The 19,868-nt window shown below is 40.5% G+C and overlaps 1 pseudogene; it reads left to right on the top strand.

Moving 5' to 3' along the window:
* The window catches only part of LOC148149211 (centrosome-associated protein 350-like), a 741,086-nt pseudogene extending 722,162 nt beyond the window's left edge, over positions 1–18,924 (top strand).
* Positions 18,925–19,868: the final 944 nt, after the last annotated feature.

Genomic DNA, 19,868 nt, shown 5'->3' on the forward strand with positions numbered 1-19,868 from the left:
ATCTCTCACATTAAATGCTAATTTCTTATGTGGGACCTGATCAAAAGCATTCTGAAGTCAAAGTAACACCCACTGGTTGCCCCTTATCAATTCTACTCATTAGATCCTCAGAACTTCAGTAGATTTGCTAAATATGATTCCTCTCTTTTAAATCCATGCCGACTCTGTCCAATCCTGTCACTGTTCAGTAAGAAACTTGACTGTACACCAATATAGCTTATAAATGTATCTGCTCCCAGAATTTGGAAAGCGGGCACACTGCCCTCCAAAGAAAAATCTGCTGTCGCAGGCTTCACTCTTATTGCATACATTTATTGTCCACTTCTTTCATGTGATCATTGATTTTACAAACAATTTCCAAAATTCTTTAAATCCTGAAGAAATGTGATGCTAGCCCTTTGTAGAAGTGAATGGAAAGTGTGATGCTTGCTTGACCTTTGTCTCTATGGATCAGACCTAACCGAACCTTGAGCAAGATGTGGGATGTGTCCCACAAACATTTTTTAAAAAGCAAAGATTATTCTCTGAGATTTAAGTGTTCAATTAGGTATGATCAAAAAACCTTGCAAAAATTGAGAGTTTGTTTTCAGGTCCTTTAAAGAGACATGCTCTAGGATGACAATTTTGTGGCATGTGATCATTCTTTGATAAAGGTGGCTGTGTCCAACACTACAGGTTGTTGTGCTGAAGTGCCTAATTGGGTGGGTGAGCTTTATTACTGGTGTAACTTGGCTCATTTTGAGATGGAATGCTACTCTGAGTTAAATCTTGTTTTTAAATTGAGGTGTCCTTGTGTAACTCAAGTGTGGAAACTATGCTCACGTTTACGCTTTTCATTCACTTTTACAGATTAGTATTTTCCGTTCTGTTTTATAAATAAAGTTCAATATTGAAAATGCAGTGCTGGTGAAACTCAGGTCCAGCAGCATCAGTGATGAGAAAAAGACGTTATGTGTTTCAAGTCCAGTGACCTGTTGTTCGTTCAGACGAAGAGTTAGTGAACTTAAAACATAACCTTTCTTTCTCTTCACAGATGCTGTCAAACCTGCTGAGTTTCTCCAGCACTTTGTTTCTTTGGTTCAGATGTTCAGCATCTGCAGTTCTTTGTTTTGTTACAGATGCTAATAATTTGACTTGGGGAGTGAGAGGCAGCAAATGTGATAAACTAGGATAAAAATCCCCCATCATGGCAAAAAAACACATAATTCTTTACACTTTGCAAAACACTGTATTGTAAATAGGAAATGCAATTGAGCTAAATACAAGAAGGCATAGCATCTGACTTGTCTCAAACCTCTTTCTAAACTTTGAGGACCAGGCTATCAGAATTTTGTTTGCTCGCTTCCTTTGAGATCACAGTTCACTAATGTCCCAGTACCAATCCCTGGGCCAGGCCAAGTTACCAATTGCAGTGGGGTGGGGAAATCTGTGTCAGACTGAAGTTTTTTTTAAGAGCAACATTGCACATTGAAGTTGATGGTTTTGATTAATATTGCATCAGCAAACTTGGAGGAAATCCTTTTGAATGTGTTGATTAACTGCCCTGAGCCTATTTACATGCAGTAGTGCTGCAATGTTGTAAGATTTGTGAAGTGTACAAGGAGACCTTGCCCTGAATTTTGTTTGAGTTGTAAAACTATAACCCAAACAGTGTTGAATTTAAAAAGTAAAAATTATACATTTTAATGTCCGATTTTAGAAATGAATATCAGCAGCTAGCTGACACTTCCTTTCTCTCTCCCCCGTCCTGCTTGCATGTCCTCACTAAACGGGAGCAGAAACTGATGCATCGGCGACGGCATGCAGAGGAGCTGCTGGAGTGGAAGCGGCGGCTCGATGTTGAGGAAGCTGCGATCCAGCAAATGGAAAAACAGGCTCTGGCTGCTTGGGACAAGGAGCTCATGGCAAAGAGAGAGGCAAGGAAGAAGATTCCTGAATTGAAAGGTAATGTTAGCCTCTGTTTCTTATTTGTTTGTTTTCTCTTCGAGACAGTAATGCATTTACTGTGGTTCTGACTACTTTCAAGTGCACTTTGGTATCGCTGATTGTCATGGCACGTGTGAGGTGATGTATTGATGTATAAATGTCATCAGTCTGAATTAATGCAGAAGAAGCAAGGTGTAACCCTGGCCTTTTATTTTGCCTGTCTCATTCATTCAAGGAAATCACATTTCCCAAGCAACTGCTGTCATCCATTTATTCAGCATAGGTCAGATGTTGGAATTATCATCTTTCTCAATGGTACCTGACACAATAGCCCAGTATAATTTCCCACTCACCCTCTTGTGGGAGGCTGAAGTTTCAGATTTTAATTCCTTTCACTGCTGGTGGTTGCATATCACTTGCAGAGTTGAGAAGCAGCAAAAGTTGTAATCAGTGAGAGAGCTTGGACGTTGTTTACACAAGACTATGTGGCTTTGTTAACACGGAAGAATCAAATTTTCTTTGCAATATTGATAATTAATTTCATTCCTCACCATTAGCAGTAGCATGAAACTGTAACTCCAGGACTGCACAGAATGTTGTATCGAAGTATTTTGACAATGAGCAGATATGTCTGATAGTATCTGAATTAGCTCAAGGTGCTTTTCATCAGTGACCTGTGCAAACTTAACTTTCTCTGGTTAACTGTTTCTAACCTACACTCCTTATGATATTGTTACATGCATCTGAAATAAAGAATACATTGAAAGGAGGACGGACATGTAAGACAGACATACTGAATTGTGCATCTCACTTTAAGCACTGTTAATCCATTGCAGTATAAATGTTCTAAGTATTGGTATTTTCTCTAGACACAGGCAGTGAGGAAGAATGTCCTGCACCACCTTGCTCCCAGCCCACAGTGACAGTTCAATTCCTGAGGAGGTTAGATGTTCACCTGCTCAGACTCTGGAATCACCATCAGCAGCCCTTCGGATGACCACCGGTCCTGACCATCGTATTTTCATAGATGATGTTTATTCCCAGGATTTTGTCGCAGCACACAGGAAAATGGTAAAAGATGTTTTGCATTGTTTTTTCTACAAAAACTGTTTCCAATGAGTAAAGAATGTCATATAAGGCTGCAGAGAATAGAAAATCCTTGGCTTCGCTCAAAATCAGTCTTAGGGAAACAGGAAGCGGAGAGAATGGGAAACAGTGTGGGGAGGTGGGTGGGAGATCTGAGGGAATGGGAGTTCTGAGAATGAATGGAAAATATAGGTGTTGGGGGAAAGGGAATTCTGAGGGGGAATGAGAAACAGGAGTGGCAGAGAATGGGAATTCTGAGGGGGAATGAGAAATGTAACGTGGGAAAGAATAGGAATTTTGTGAAGGCATGGGAAATATGTGTGGACTCGGTGAATTAACAATGGGAAATCCAGGTGGGGGAGGGGGCTTTGGGTGGGTTGGTCCTCAGAGGATTGATGTGGATTTTTAAAAGGCCAAATGACCTGCTCCGACACTTTATGGAATCTCCAATTATCTGTTTCTGCCCCACCTCCGTTCTTCCACTGCAGGAGCCTCATCAATGTCTGTCTTACTTCCAGACGTGACGATTGTATTATACTACTTGTTCTATTCCAGAAAGCCGGTTGGTGAAGGATAATACCAGAACCAGTCTTTGCACCATTTCAATTAATTAACATGGTTATACATTGCAGGCAAGCTATTTGTATTCCTTTGATTAAATCTTTGAGAATTTCAATTTTAATTGCTTCATTAATGGAAAAGCCTTCAGTTATTAAGACAGTGACCTCTTTAATTCTCTCCCTGAACTTTACTTCTGTCTGTCACTTTCCTCCTTCAGGACACTCGAACTGTATGACAGATTTCACATCTGCCCTTGGATCTCTTTGAGGCTCAGTATCATGTTTTATTCTATTTCTGTGAAGCTACTTGGTTTGTTTTATCATATGAAAGATTTGTTATAAATGCAAGTTTTTAAAGATAAAACAGGAAGAAAACAGATAACTGTGAAATAAAGCATCAGAGCAGATTTCAAAAGTGATGACTATGCTTTAAAAAACCTTAACTTTCAGATGTGGCGGTATGATGGGTGTGTACATGCACTTTAAAAAAAAACATTTGACAACGTGTCATACATGAGATTAATTGGCAAGGAATTAAGGCAGGGATAACAAACGGGATTTAAACAGGTAGAAGGGTGGAAATATAGAAAAGGATTTGGGGAAGTTCCAGAGTGGTTCAAGAAAGTCGTGGCTTCTGGGTTTGCTTCTGGGGGCACTTTTATTTTCGGTATTCACTTAATAATTTGATTATGTGCCAAAAGTGTGTGGTGTTAAAAATCAGAATATTGTAAATTGAGAAGAATGATGAGTGTTTTGGAAAAATTAAGGAAGCTGTGAGGAGTATTGAGAAGAAGCAGGAATGGTTTAAAGATGACAGGTAGAATTGTGTTGGCGGGTGTGTGTGTGGCAGTGTATTTTTTAATTTTAGATTAAACATACCAGCAGCAATTGTAACTTGAGTGGGAGCAGGCCTCGTGCTATGAAGGATGGTGATTTGTAAAAGCAGGTTCATAGGGCAATACAGGCTTTATCTTAAAAGCTGTGCTTTTAATTATGGAGCGAATAGAATTCTAGAACTCAGGAAGAGAAATTGTGCAACCTTCCCATAATTCTAGATGGTCTAATGGTGGTGTCACTAATCCACCTAACCGCACATCTTTGGACTGTGGGAGGAAACTGGAGCTTGAGGAAACCTCGAGGAAACCCATGCAGACACAGGGAAAATGTACAAACTCCACACACACAGTTGCTCAAGAGAGGAATTTGAACCCAGATACAAAGTGCTCAGAGGTAGCAGTGCTAACCACTGAGACACTGTGACACCCAGAGGGAGGCTGACAATCAATCTCCTGGCTTATGCCACCTTCTTCCTTTTTCATAAACTTGGAAAATAATATCGGACTGGAACTAATGTTTGCTTTCTTCTCTGGTTTTTCAGTCTCCTTCCTCAAAAGTGACTGAGAGTACATCGAAGCAAGATGGCCAGAAAATCAGCTCCAGCATCCGTGTGCATGACAGACCTATTCTAAGATCCCGCCAAGCATCTGGCAGCTGGTCTGATGAAACGGTTTCTGAGACACAGTCAGGTAAGAAATTTCAAACATGACCAAGCTTCACAGAGGTTCTTCAAATTATTTGATGTGCTTCGAAACTCAAACATGATGTGTATTTATTTTTTTTTTTAAATGTTGCATTGCTGAAAGGAAAGCACAACACCGAGGGATGGTGATTCTTGAGCCTTTGTCTTGTGTGAAAGTGAAAATAACACCTGAAATGGCCTTGCTGTAGGGTTTATTAAGGGAATTTTGTTTTAATTCACTTGTGGGACGTGGGCATTGCTGGGTGGCCAGTATTTATTTCCCATCCATGATTGTCCATAGAACAGTTAAGAGTCAACCATATTGCTGTGGGTCTGGAGTCACATGGAGACCAGACCAGGTAAGGATGGCACTTTCCTTCCCAAAAGAACATTAATGAACCAGATGGGATTTTTCTGATAATCAACAATGAATTTATGGTGATCATTTGAATCTTAATTCCAGACTTTTTATTTTATTGAATTCAAGTTCCACCATCTTGCATGGTGGGATGATGACATGAGTTCTGTCACAGGAGGTTTTCCCTCTAGTTTGGCTTATTACTGTATTGTCACTGTAATTGAGGCCGACAGCCCAGAGTTAAGTCAGCATCGGTGTGGTAGATTGTCTGTTAACATCTCGTTCTGTCAGTTTCCTTTGGAATCTCTGAAGTTGAACAGTAAGAGCTGAATGCCTGTGCAAGTTTGATTTCATTGGTCTGTAACTTCGGTCATGTTACACCTGTCTAAATTGGAGAAAGAATGTCACCAGCCTTTCAGAAAAAATTGCACACCACTGAAGTATTCAACAAAGAAAAGTCAACTCCAACAGGTTTCCCTGTTTCTGACTCTCCAGCTGTGTGTCCCTTTGCCACTCCAGCCTCTCATTTGCTATCCTCAGCTGGTCCACACCCTTTATATCTCAGCAGCATGTTCCAGCGTTGAGTAAACCCAGCATTTACTAATCACAAACCTGTCTCTGTAAAGTTACATGCCTCCTGCCTCATCATCCACAACTCTCACCCAGAGACTTGACCATTCCATCCTCTTTTGGTCAGATTTCTGAATACTCCATGAATGTGAGCACTTCCAAAAGTCTGGAAAGAACGCTTATCTGAAAATTATCAGACTGTCCTTAATTGACCTTTGCCTCCCAATTTTTCAACATCTCCAATCTAATTTTCACATTTAAGAAAGCCCTTCATGATGAATCCCTGTCTCTCTTTGTGACTTTTAGTCTAACATCATCCTTCAACCTCTTGTGGTCTTCATTTCCCTTCCAGAGTTAACCTAAATCATGGCCATGTATAGTAGCCCGATGGCAGAATTCATTTACAAATCCCATTCCTCTCCTGTTCTTCAAATGCACATCTTTTGCAAGCTTTTAGTCTCTAGCTTCTCATTTTGGCTTTTTCCTCAATATGGTTCTAACCATGCTCACCGTTACTGACTGCCCACATAGTTCTGCTGTGTGATCGGCCGGTATGTACGGTGATACTGCAGGTCTGAGGAGTTGATGTGTTTGGTGACACTGTGGCCCCCAAGTGGTCAGCGTGTCCATTGCGTGAGACTTTGTCAGTGGTTCAGCAGGTTTGATTAAAGTTGTTGAACAGGTTGTGAGAAGTGTCGCCAAGAGTTATGCAGGTTTGCATATATCTCTTATCCGCTAATGTTAGTGTCCAAGTTGAATTTGATTGTAACGAGACCTGTTAACATCCATTGGTGGATCTTCAACAGAAACTATGTCAGACCAGAGTGATATTGAGGTCAGGATCCATGCACTGAAGGACGAACTTAAGAAGCGCATGTCCATTGTGGACAAGCTGAAGAAAGAGCAGGAGGAACGTTAACAGGAGCGGTTGAAAGCACAAGAGGCCAGCCTCACCAAACAGCTAGAGGTGAGATTGAACCTTCCACTGCCCTGCAGATTTCAGCTGGGGATGGTTGGAACATGAGACCTTGCAGAGGTTGAGTTCAGAGCATTTCTCATGTTTCATACTGCGTTCTCAAAACCAAATCAGCATCCATCTCCTTTAACTAAAAATTATTGGGGGCTGTTGACTTTTATTCTTGCCATCTTAAGGAAAAGTTTTTATATTCTTCCAAACATTCATTCAAACTTTTTATCCCAAATTCCTCTTCATATCTTCATCTCATTCGACTTTCAAGAGCTTCCTTTTTCCAATGGTGTCTTGGATATTCTGTCCTTATACTTTCTTCTTCCTGAGCAATGTCCCAGTATTCTTTATTAAAACAGCTTTGGGACCAATTACTTGCTAAGTGCTGCATAATAGACAATAGACAACAGGTGTAGGAGTAGGCCATTCTGCCTTTCAAGCCAGCACCACCATTCATTATGATCATGGCTGATCATCCTCAATCAGTATCCTGTTCCTGCCTTATCCCCATAACCATTGATTCCACTATCCTTAAGAGCTCTATCCAACTCTTTCTTGAAAGTATCCAGAGGCTTGGCTTCCACAGCCTTCTGGGGCAGAACATTTCATACACCCACCACTCTCTGAGTGAAGAAGTTTCTCCTCAACTCTGTTCTAAGTGGCCTACCCCTTATTTTTAAACTGTGTCCTCTGGTCCGGGACTCACCCATCAGTGGAAACATGCTTCCTGCCTCCAGAGTGTGCAATCCTTTAATAATCTTATATGTCTCAAACACGTCCCCTCTCAGCCTTCTAAACTCAAGCGTATACAAGCCCAGTCGCTCCAATCTTTCAGCCTAAGATAGTTCAGCCATTCTGGGAATTGACCTTGTGAACCTATGCTGCACTCCCTCAATAGCCAAAATGTCTTTCCTCAAATTTGGAGACCAAAACTATGCACAATATTCCAGGTGCGGTCTCACCAGGGCCCTGTACAGCTGCAGAAGGACCTCTTTGCTTCTATTCTCAATTCCTCTTGTTATGAAGGCCAGCATGCCATTAGCTTTCTTCACTGCCTGCTGTACCCGCATGCTTGCTTTCATTGACTGATGTACAAGAACACCTAGATCTCGTTGTACTGTCCCTTTACCTAACTTGACTCCACTTAGGTAGTTATCTGCCTTCCTGTTCTTGCCGCCAAAGTGGATAACCACATATTTATCCAGATTAAACTGCATCTGCCACGCATCCGTCCACTCACCTAGCCTGTCCAGGTCACCCTGTATTCTCCTCACATCCACCTCACATTTCACACTGCCACCCAGCTTTGTGTCATCAGCAAATTTGCTCATATTACTTTTAATACCTTCATCTGTATCATTAATAATTCCAGAGTATATTAAATTCCCACATTTTAACATAATTATTGGATTGTCATTGTTTCCGTAACAATATGTCAAAATACAACTCCACTTTATTTGGGCACATTTTGCAGGTCAATATTTTCAGAAAGTACCCTTAGTGTTTCCCTTTCCCAAGGACCATTTCCCAAAAGACTGTTGTGAGGAATATCTTGATAAATTGTTAAATGTATTTGTGGGTGATAAAATTGAGCTCTGGGGAATGTACTTAAAATTTCTGGTGTCTCAGTGTTTTCTACCTTGCCCATCAATTCTCAAAATATGTGTAAGTACGCCTGATTATTTCTCAAGGTTTGGTGACCATTTCCACTGTGTAATTATTGAGTTTAGAACTGAAGGATTGCTATTGAAATTCAAACCTTTTCCTCCTGCACTTTTCTGTCCTTCCCTAAAAGGGAAGCTTTTTTTTTTAAAAGAGGATCTTTTAATCTAAGTTTTGAATCATGCTTTTCAATCTCTGGCTTGTCCAGTGCACACAGTTTTTCCAGCGTAGTGTTCTGAAGCAAAGTCCAGAGACTGAATGACCATCTGATTAGAAGAACAGAAGGGTTTATGGTTTGCACATATTAACATTGATTGGACAAGCAGCTCTTTTCATGAAAATGCTTGACAAGTTCTCATACTGTCCATTCCTTTTTGAGCATTCAATGTAGGAAATTATTAAATAGGAGCTTGGGTCATTTTGATTTGACACAGCAACATCCTGACTAAACTGACACATGCTTTTCTGAGTTGTCAATATTTGTGTTTCCCGATAAAGTGCAGGAATAAAAAGGGGTGCAGCAGTCAACTGAAGGTGATCTGATTTTGGAAAACTGAAGCTCAGAACATTCAATCTGAAATCGTTCATTCCCCTAAGTACACAACAGTTAGAAGATAAAGAGATTCTCCATACTTATACTGTGAATCAGGAAAGATTTGAACAGTCTATATCAGTCTCCAAAAATGACCATTACTTTCTCTATGGTTACTTGTAATAAGTCTTTTTTTTTTATATTGCATAGTTTGAAGAATATTCACTGTTTTCATCACAATGTATCTGATCCTGAACTGTCCAAAAGTATTCTTTTCAGTTCAATAACTGTATTCTTCACATCCTCCACACTCCATGATTGTCCATGATATCTCCCTTTGTGAGCCTAATGGAATATTGATTCCACCTAATGGATCAGTGTGACGTGTTCTTTTCATACTAAGTTTATATTTCAAGCTCAGGGAAACAACTTGTGATACTTTGAAATTTTGTAAAGATGATTATTTTCACCACCTTGATTACGGCCAAAAACTTTTAAAACTTAAAAAGGAGTATAAAGCATTTGTTCTGACTCCATCAAGTAAATTTTGTATTGAGTTTGAGTACTCAGTCTAATAAAATATACTGTTTAATGTTCTCGATCTCACTCCATGTGGAAACCTTGACTTTCATTACATGGCTGCGAATAAATTGGAAATGAATTCCAGCCTGTGTCTGACACGTCAGACATACTCTGAGATATAAAAAGAAGGTTCTCGTTTGTTTGTCTTCTATTTTCATACTTTGATTTCACAGTTTATTAAAACCATGTATTGTTCATTAATGTTTTGAAATGAATTCCATCATTTTTGTTCCTGACCTTCAGTATCTAGATTGACCAACAGTTTGTGTGCTTTGCAACAGGGCAGCCCAGTGCAGGAACCCCAGTCCCTAAAAGATGTGCCCCGAAAAATCCAAGGGGAAAATAACTTTGCTTTTGCTGAAGATGCTGTTGAGATTTAGACATTGGTTCATGGAGTGGCTGAGGAGCTGTGCAAATGGCAGGAACTTGGCCATGATCTGGGGGATTTGCAAATACCCCCAGACTTTGGGAATTATAAATGGAAGGATGACGAGAGTGTCAGCAGAAGAGCTTATTGTGAGGTGAGACCCAGATTTTGCATTTGAAAACAAAATTATTTTTTCTTAGTTAAGCAAGAAAGGTATGGGTGAAGAGTGCTCCACAGCAGCTCTGATTGATGATATGTATAACAGAGCATGTTAAAAACATTATCTCGATCCTGATGACTGCATTGAGTTCAATTTACCATTTTGCCCCTTCCCTAAAAATCCAAAGTCCCTTTCTCCTCCACTGCTTGTACTCTCCCATTATTAATTTATCATCCTCATCATCATCATACTGTTATCCATTAAACCCCATCTGTCATAACTTTGCCCAGTCTGAGAATCTGCAGATTCTGTTTCTATTTACATAATATATGGTGTCCCTTCCAGCCACTCAGTATTTTTTTTTCAAATTCTTCTCTATCGTTTCAGTCTTTCTATTGCTGTTTCCATTGGTTGATAATACAAGATTTGATTATTATTCATCTTCTTAAAACTCTCTAGAATCTTGATCTGGAATCTAGAATTTAGAATCATGGGTCATTCCATAATTTTCAGATAAAGAAAGCCTTAAAGGTTGAACTTCTCAATCTGTGATCATGTTTGTACCTCTTTTCCTGATAACATCTTGAGAATTTGCACGATGTTGAGATTCCCAAAATTGACCAAAGTATTCTAAGATCTTATGCAACTTAACGTGGCTTAAATTGTTTGTGTCTATGTGGCCTTTGTTCTCATCTGATTAGGATCTTACCATTTCAGGTGTAATTCCTTTTCTTATCCACTCAATGTATGACTTCATCCCACTCTTAACTTCAATTCCATCTTCCAGTAAATATTCTTCTGTATCTGTCACTGCAGTGCAATTCCATCTCTGTCCCTTCAACCCAAGTTGGAATCATTTGATTTCTTTCTCTTAAATTCCTAAGTCAAGATTGTGTTTATTACTATAACAATTAAGGGTGATCTGAGCATGGGCTCCTGTGGGCCCCTTCCATTCTCCACACCTTTCTTGTGTGAAATCTTTATTTTACCCTGACCTGCATTTTCCCAACCACCTCTATCCATTTGACTATGCTCCCCTTCATTTGAGGTGCCCTTGAGTTTTTCCATATGTCTTCTCAGAGGTAACTACTTGAAATAATTTCTGAAAATCCACATAAACCATGTACACTTTTTTCCCACTAATCTGCTCCTTTACTAATACAGCCTTGTCAAATTGCTTGCTAGTTCACAACCTGCTAATTAGAAATTCATGCTAATTGCTATTGTCTCTTTAACTGCTCGTCTTTCACTCCATGTTGTTAACTCTTAACTTACCAACAAATGGCGCAAAACTAACTGATTGAGAAATTCCTGTTTTTCTTCTTATTGAATGAGGAATTAGCAGCCCTCCAATCCTCTAGTCGAATTTTAGGAGCAATAATTGGAGCCATGATAGTTTGCTTTCTATTTCCAGCATGTCCCACAGATGTCATTCATTTTGTTTCAAAGATTTGCCTCCTTTTATGTTGTGGTGCCTTCCTTAGTATTATGTCGGTAATCTTGTCTAATACATCTGCACCTACCCTTGGTAGTTCTGCAATCCTTTTAAACCCCTTTTCTAATCTCTCTTTTGCCTTCTCTCCTGCAATCAATGAACTTCTAAATTTATCCTTGATTCAGATCATGGATCAAACAGTTGTTACTTTATATATTTTGAACAGTATTCCCTTTTATTTTCACTGTAGTGATCTCACAAGCTTTTGTTTTGGGTGGAGAGGACGCATCTAATCTAATCTTTTCTTTGTTAGTCTTTTACTTCTTCCAGCTCGTCTTTAATGTGACAAGGGAAATTTTTGCCGACATCTTTTCTGACGACCTCCATGCCAGCCCAGCCCTGTGGATGAAGCCAAGCCGAATTAGCTCTTCGTTCTTCAAACGAGCGAGGAACCCACAGAATTTAAATGAAGTGAAGGTAATAACTCCACGTAATCCTTTTGTCCTATTTGTCAGTAATAATGTTGCAAATGTGATGCTGCTTGGAGTTAAAATATGTAGATTAAGTGAGTGAGTGACTCAACTTGTAAACAGTGGCCACTATCCTGACTTGGAAATCTGTCACTGCATCTTGGAAGTCCCTCCTTAATGAGATTGTGGGTCTACCTCAGCACCATCTTGTCAAGGACAACTAGGAAGGGGCAATAAGTGCTGGCCAGCCAGTCATGCCCACATTTCATGAATGAACAAAAAAAAATGCCTCTATGCCCATTGAGTACCAAGGAACTCCATTTTAATTCTAAACTCCTCAATGAACGTTTTTTAAATGACTCACAGGGTCTGGGCATTGCTGGCTGGCCAGCATTTATTGACCGATCCTAGTTGCTTTTGAGAACCTGGTAAGCTATCTTTTGTAACCACTGCAGTCCATGTGCTGTAGGTAGACCCACAATGCCCTTTGGGAAGGAATTCCTGGAATTTGATACAGCAATCCTGAAGAAACAATGATATTTTTCGAAGTCAGAATGATGGGTGGCTTGGAGGGGAACTTGCAGGTGGCTGTCTGCTGCTCTTGTCCTTCTTGATCTAAATGGTCACAGATTTGGGAGGATCTGGCTGAAGATCTCTGAATTTCAGCAATGCGTCTTGTAGATTGTACACACTGCTGCTACTGAGTGGAGGGTGGTGGAGGGCATGGCTGCTTGTGGATGTGGTACCAATCAAGTGGGCTGCTTTGTCTTGGATGTGATGAGCATTTTGTGTGTTACTGGAGCTGCACTCATCCAGGCAAGTGGGGCATATTCCATCAGACTCCTGACTTGTGCTTTGTACTCGGTGGATTTGCTATGGAGAATCAGGAGGTGCATTATACAGCACAGTATTCCACGCCTCTGACCAGCCCTTGTACCCTACAGTATTTATATAATGAGTCCAGATGAGTTTCTGGTCCATGGTAACCCCCATGATGTTCATTGCGGAAAATTCAGTAATGGTAACACCATTGAATTTCAAGGGCCATTGGTTAAATTGTCTCTTAGGGTCGTAGAGATGTACAGCTCAGAAGCAGACCCTTCGATTCTACTTGTCCATACAGACCAGTTATCCGAGATAAAATCTAGTCCCATTTGCCAGCATTTGGTCCATTTCCCTCTTAAAACCCTTCCTATTCATATACGCCGCCAGATGCCTTTTAAATATCGTCATTATGCCAGCCGCCTCCACTTCCTCTGGCAGCTCATTCCATGTACACACCACCCTCTGCATGAAACAGTTACCCATTACGTACCTTTTAAAGGTTTCCTCTCTCACCTCTGCCCTCTAGTTTTGGATTTGCCTTCATCAGGGAAAAGACTTGACTATTTACCCTATCCGTACCCCTCATGATTTTATAAATCTTTTCACAGTCATCCCTCAGCCTCCAATGCTCCAGGGAAAGTAACCCCAACCAATTCAGCCTCTTCCTATATCAGAAACCCCCCAACCTTGGCAACACCCTTGCAAATCTTTGCATAATCCTTTCAAGATTCACAACATCCTTCCAAGAGCAGGTTGTCCAGAATTGCCCAGAGTATTCTAAAAGATGCCGAATCAGTGTCCTATTCAGCCGCAACATGACCTCTCAACTCCTATACTCAATGCTCTGACCAATAAAGGCAAACATACCAAACACCGCCTTCACTATCCTGTTTACTTGTGACTCCACTTTCAAGGAACTGTGAACCTGCACTCCAAGGTCTCTTTGCTCAGCAACACTCCCCAGGACTTTACCATTGAGTGTATAAGTCCTGACCTGATTTGCCTTTCCAAAATGCAGCACCTCACATTTATGTAAACTAAACTTCATCTGCCACTCCTCAGCCCATCTGATCAACATCCTGTTGTATTCTGAACCTTCTTCACTGTCCACTGCATCTCCAATTTTGGTGTCATTTGCAAACGTACTAACCATACTATGTTTCATGTTCACATCCAAATCATTTATGTAAATGACGAAAAGCAGTGAACCCAGCACCGATCCTTGTGGGCCACCACTGGTCACAGGCCTCCTACTGGAAATGGTCATTGACTGGCAGTTTTGGTGCGAATATTATTTGCCTCTTGCCAGTCCAAACCTACATATTGTCCAGATCTTGTTGTCTTTGAACATAACTCCTCAGATACTGAAACAGTCTATGAATGGTACTGAATATTGTGCGATCATCTGCACTTCTGACCTTCTGATGGAAGGAAGGTCAGGAACTGAAGAATCCCATTTTACTCTGATCTTCCCAGTGATCCTCGAGGATCCTCATTTTGCTCCTAACTGGAGACACAATGTAATAGCTCTGAGTGTTAGCCTTGGCTCAGTCAGCAGAGGGGATTAAGCAAATGCTGAAGTGAAGTCCTGGATGACAGTCCTGGTGCAGTACTGAAGTATTGTTTTCAAAGTGAGGCCCCATTTTCCCCCTTGGGTGAGTTTTTTAAAAAGATTTTTAGTGCTAGTTTGAAGAGGAGTGGAGTTCTCCCTCATGGTCCTGGTCAATCTCCTACATGAGTCTGTATGGCTAAACGTTTACTGAACCATTTCTCTAATTTGTGGGAACTTGCTGTGTGAAAGTTTGTTGCAGCTTTTGACGATATTATAATGAGTGGCTATAGTTCAAAGGCTGGGAACAACATGCTACAAGTGTGAAAAGTGATATATATTTGCAAGTTGTTTTTGACTATTTGAGGTTAAGGTGGGTGACTTGAGCGTTGGTTACAAAGTATTGTCCAGCACGAAGACCAAGTTCTTTACTATTACAACAATACAACTTCTATTTTACTGTGGCACTGACATTGAAGTGTACACTGGATGACTCTTTCCAGTATCTCAGACTTGCAACACTGCAATGTGAACTTTTTACCACGGTCTAAAGTCAACATCAAGCTGCTCATTGTCTAGCCTGACTTCCCTTTGAGCACAGTTTGTGAAGTGTTGCACTTTGCCAGGGACTGAGAATGGGCATGTGTAAATCAGCTTTTCATTCACAGAGCAAATTTCGAACTGTTCATTTCCTTTGCTTTGTCTTTATAACTCGACTCTAATGTATCTTCAGTCTGAGCTCTTTCACACACCAACATTTCTGGGCATGTTACTTGCCTTTGACAGTGTTAGCCGAGAAACCTATCAAAATCTTCCTGCCTGGAGCCATGTGAGTGGTCAGTGGCTAGGTCATATAGCTTTGAAGCACTCATCTGTTAAATTGAGAATGATTTGACCTTCTTGAAATGCTGGTTGGGCTGTATGAATCCATGTCAGCCCCAATATTTATTGTGAGACTTCCCACAGCGCTGATCTTCAGTTAGCTGCCTCCAGTCGATTAAAGGCAGAACATTTTTGGAATTTGACGAAGCAGAGGCTTCTTCGAAGATGCTGTAGGCAAAGTGTTGAACGATGAAATACAGTGAATTTATCAGTGAATAATTAATCATTTCTCAGCCGAGGTCTTAGGCAAGGGAAAATGTCAAACCTTCTCTAAATTTGGGAGCATCACATGTTACCTTAAAGTTGTATTGTCTGTGCTTCTGGATCTCACTACTGTTATTCATTTCAATTATAATTAAGTTTTAAAGCATTTAGCAGATTTTTGTTTCATTGAACATGCTTTGAGTTCCACCCAATTTTACATAATTCAGAATGGGGGAAGAATTAGAAGGTCGAAGCATCAGAGTCTTCATTGAGCAGTTTTAGGAAAGGCTAATGGATTGGGGGTGGTTTGGTCTGTATTTAGGGTGTGTGCAACAGCTGCCATTTCTCCTGTGCTTCTACCCACAGATCTTCATTTCTAATGAACAAAGAGCAACATCAGAAGACGGCTTGGCAGAAGTTGAAGAAATTTGGCAACAAACAACGTGATCGGGTGGACCATATTTTGGTAAGTGCTTCAGTTTAGGAACTGTTCAGTTTTATATTGTACCACTGCATCACAATTATGAACACCTCATCGTACATCTGAATTTTTCTATTATTTCAAATGACAAAGGCTTTATCTGTCTTTGGCTTACCTGTCTGGCTATCCTGCATTTGTCCAGAAAATGCTTCAACTTTCTGACTGAATTGAAAACTTGGCCCTCGCTGGAGTAATTTGCTGAAACTCAATACCTGCTATTTATTAGTTGCCACAAAAGTTTCAAAGAAATTCAGAAGTACATTGAATTCCTTACTTACCTAATAAAAGCAAATTACTGCAGATGCAGGAATCGGAAACCAAAAGATAAAATGCTGGAAAATCTCAGAGGGTTTGGCAGCATCTGGAAGAAGAGAAAAGAGTCAGTGAGACTTGAAACGTCAGCTCTTTTCTCTCTTACAGATGCTGCCAGACCTGCTGAGATTTTCCAGCATTTTCTCTTTTGGTTCCTCACTTACCTGTCTTTTAGACCCAGTTTTACAGTAAGTACAGGTCAGGGGTCTTTGCTTAACAAGAGTTACAGTTTGTTACAAAAAAATGCAAATAATTACCAACCACTGGCATATAACTCCTAACTAAAACTAACAACCCCTCCCACATGCATTCCTCATTACACATACACAGACAGAAAGACAAGGACAAAGTGCACTGGGTGTTTTGCATAAAGAGAAAGACTGGGAACGTACTTCCAATGTTACTTATTGATGGCTTTTCCTGAGATAATCCTTGTGCAGATCAGAATGTTGTTCCTTGATCTTCCTTCTCCAGATGCTTCCATTGGTTTTTAGGAGGCACAGGGTGACTAGTTCAAACGTGTACAAGTCTGTAACTTATTAATTAATAGCCACAGCTTACAGTAAGTGCTGAAGGGAAAAGAAGCTGGTTTTCTTCAGGCTTTTTACTGCAGAGACAGATCCTTAACTTGTGGAGATCTGGTGATTTCTCAATTCACTTGTATACAGCCCCAGCTGATCAGTTACCTGGGAGCCAATCTCTGTTATTGTCCAAAGGATATTTGTCTGTGGCGTAGTGACTAGTTAGCTACTTACTATTGACTGAAGCTCCCGTTGAACACAGCCCTTGGCTGCAGCTTGTCTGAAAGCCATCTAATACTGCTTGAACTGTGTGAGTAGCACTTAGTGCATGTCAGGGAACTTGCTACTGAGAAGTGCCAGCAATCCCTGAACAATCCTTGGGTTTTAAAATTGCTTTATTCCCATTTGAGTCCAAAATCAAAAGTATAGAAAAATTAGAAGACAGTTTTTGCAAACCTTTCCAGTCCTTCCCATGTGTTGGTGTGTCACAGCACAACATGTGTCAGCAGATTGATGAATTTAACAGGTCTGTAAGAACACCGTTATCTTCAGGCCACACCACCACCTTGACTTGGTCAGATATCACCTTTCCTTTTATGTTTACATGTTTAATCTCCTGGAATCCCTGAGTTTGCAGTGCTGTGGGAGTACCTTCAACACACAGGCTGCAGCACTTCAAGAAAAATATCTTTCCGTGGAGAAATGGGGAGGGGCAGCATGCATCCCAACACTGAAGTTTTTAAAAATTGGGATATGCCAAAAAAAATCATATCATTGCTTTTTTTCCCTCTTTGGATCAAACACTTCCAGCTGATAGTGTGTGTCCATTAGGCAAGGGTTGAAAGTCTCTGCTCCGCATCAGCTCAAGTAGTGATACCATCAGGCCACAGCTACACAAGGGCAGAGGGCCAGCCTAAAGTTACAACATGTATTCAGTTACACTCACCAGCTCTTTCCTTGTGGTGGATATTCCTTTCTGGTTGTGCGTGCTGAGTAAAACATCTCCACTCGTTTGTTATGTTACTGGCAACATTGATGATTGATCTCACTGGTTTGAGGATTTGTGGCATTGGAATCAAATTCAAAACCAGGTAGGAACAGGATTAAGCCAGCAGCACCCTTCAGTCTGTTCTCATACTCCTAATCATAGCTGATTTGTATCTTAACTCTGTATATTGATTTCCTAATTGTCCCTAACTGTTACTTGACCTTACAAATATCTCTCAACGCTCGTATTGAAATGCTGTAACAGTCACAATAGTTTTTAAGGCCGGAGGGAACCCGATTATTTTAGTATTGTTTGTGTGATAAAAGGCTTCTTCACATCACCCCCTTTCCCTATTTCTGGCATGCCTCGCTAAAGGAATTAGTTTCTCACTTCCTTCGCTGTCAAATTGTTTAATCATCTCAGTCACTTTTATCGATCCATCCCCTAGTCATCAATACTCAAGAGAACGCAGGCCTCGTTTATCAAATAAAAGTAAAAACTGCTGGAAATATTCAGATCAGACCTAATTTATGTAGCCAGTCCTTAACCTTCCCAGCCTTGGTATTGTTTTGTACAAGAATAACTCGTGACTCTCCATTGATCTCACAGTGAGCCCTCCAGAACTCCTGTCCAAGCTCCACTGCTGTGTGGGAATGGCCACTTGTGTGATACTGGACACAAGGAAAGTGGGAGGCCTGAAGTCTGAGTGATTTCAGGGCAAATGCTGCTCAGTCCGAGAGGAAAGAGCTGTAACAAATAAATCTTGATATAAAAACAATAACACCCCCTCTGTCTTTTATGGCAGGTTCAAGAGCTTTGAGGGGGAAGCCCAATGGGTGAATTATGATGAGGTTGAGCTTTGTGTGAAGATGCAGTTGGCAGATGATATTTTTGAAGCTCTGATAAAAGACCCATTATGTGTAATGAATGAGATTCACGGGCAACAGTTAAAACTCATGTTACCCTAACACAGGCCATGCCATCGGCCAACTTGTGGACTCCAGAAGGAAACCAAACCTCATGCCCCAAGCAGAAGAGAATCCACCTCAGCCTCTGAACTCCTCTCTCTGATTGAGTTTTGACATCTGGCATAGAATTTCTTCAATAAGTAGCTGGTTTGGGATATCGATCCTTACTGGCGTCAGCCGACTGGCAGGATGTGGATACCAGAAGTGCCAATCTTTCTCCCTATCTATTTATATACAACCCGAACCCATTTATTTATCCAAACTGTAGCATAGACTTGAATTCAAAGAAGTTTGCACTTTCAATTTTGTTTTTGTATTTACACCTACATTTACTTTTTTAAAAAGTATATCTAGTGGTGCAATGATATGTGTTTGGTGTATGCTAGCTCTGAGAGTTGAAACAATGGCTGATATCAGACACTGAATACTCCCTCTGAGTGAGGAGGACTATATCTGCATGGGACTGAAGTGGAAGGCAGAAGTATTGAGGATTTAAAATACTTGCACTTACTTCATTATGATAAGTTTTGATTTTATTTTTTGGTTTTAAATTATTTCAGAAAGGACAATTGATTTTTATTCATGTAAATGGACTGTATTTGTGATATTCATTTTCAGGAAATAGTTGCAAACTTTGAGCAGCTTTTGAGATCACTTGCACTGATTCAGAACTTCTTCAGAACTCTCTCTCTCTCTCTCTTTCTCTCTCCTTCAGAACTCACTCTCTCTTGCTCTCTCTTGCTCTCTCTCGCTCTCTCTCTCTCTCTCTCTCTCTCTCTCTCTCTCTCTCTCTCTCTCTCTCTCTCTCTCTCTCTCTCCATACTACAGGAATCTCTCTTTCTCCCTCCTTTCTCACCACTCCTGATCATTTCTATTGCATGGTGCTTCTGACTGTTAATTTTCCCTAATGTTCCTCTTTTTTTAGTAAATATTTATTGAAAAAG

Source organism: Chiloscyllium plagiosum, unplaced genomic scaffold (assembly GCF_037043375.1).
Source record: "Chiloscyllium plagiosum isolate Xiang-an unplaced genomic scaffold, Cpla_swu_hap1 HiC_scaffold_9, whole genome shotgun sequence".
NCBI classification, from domain to species: Eukaryota; Metazoa; Chordata; class Chondrichthyes; order Orectolobiformes; family Hemiscylliidae; genus Chiloscyllium; species Chiloscyllium plagiosum.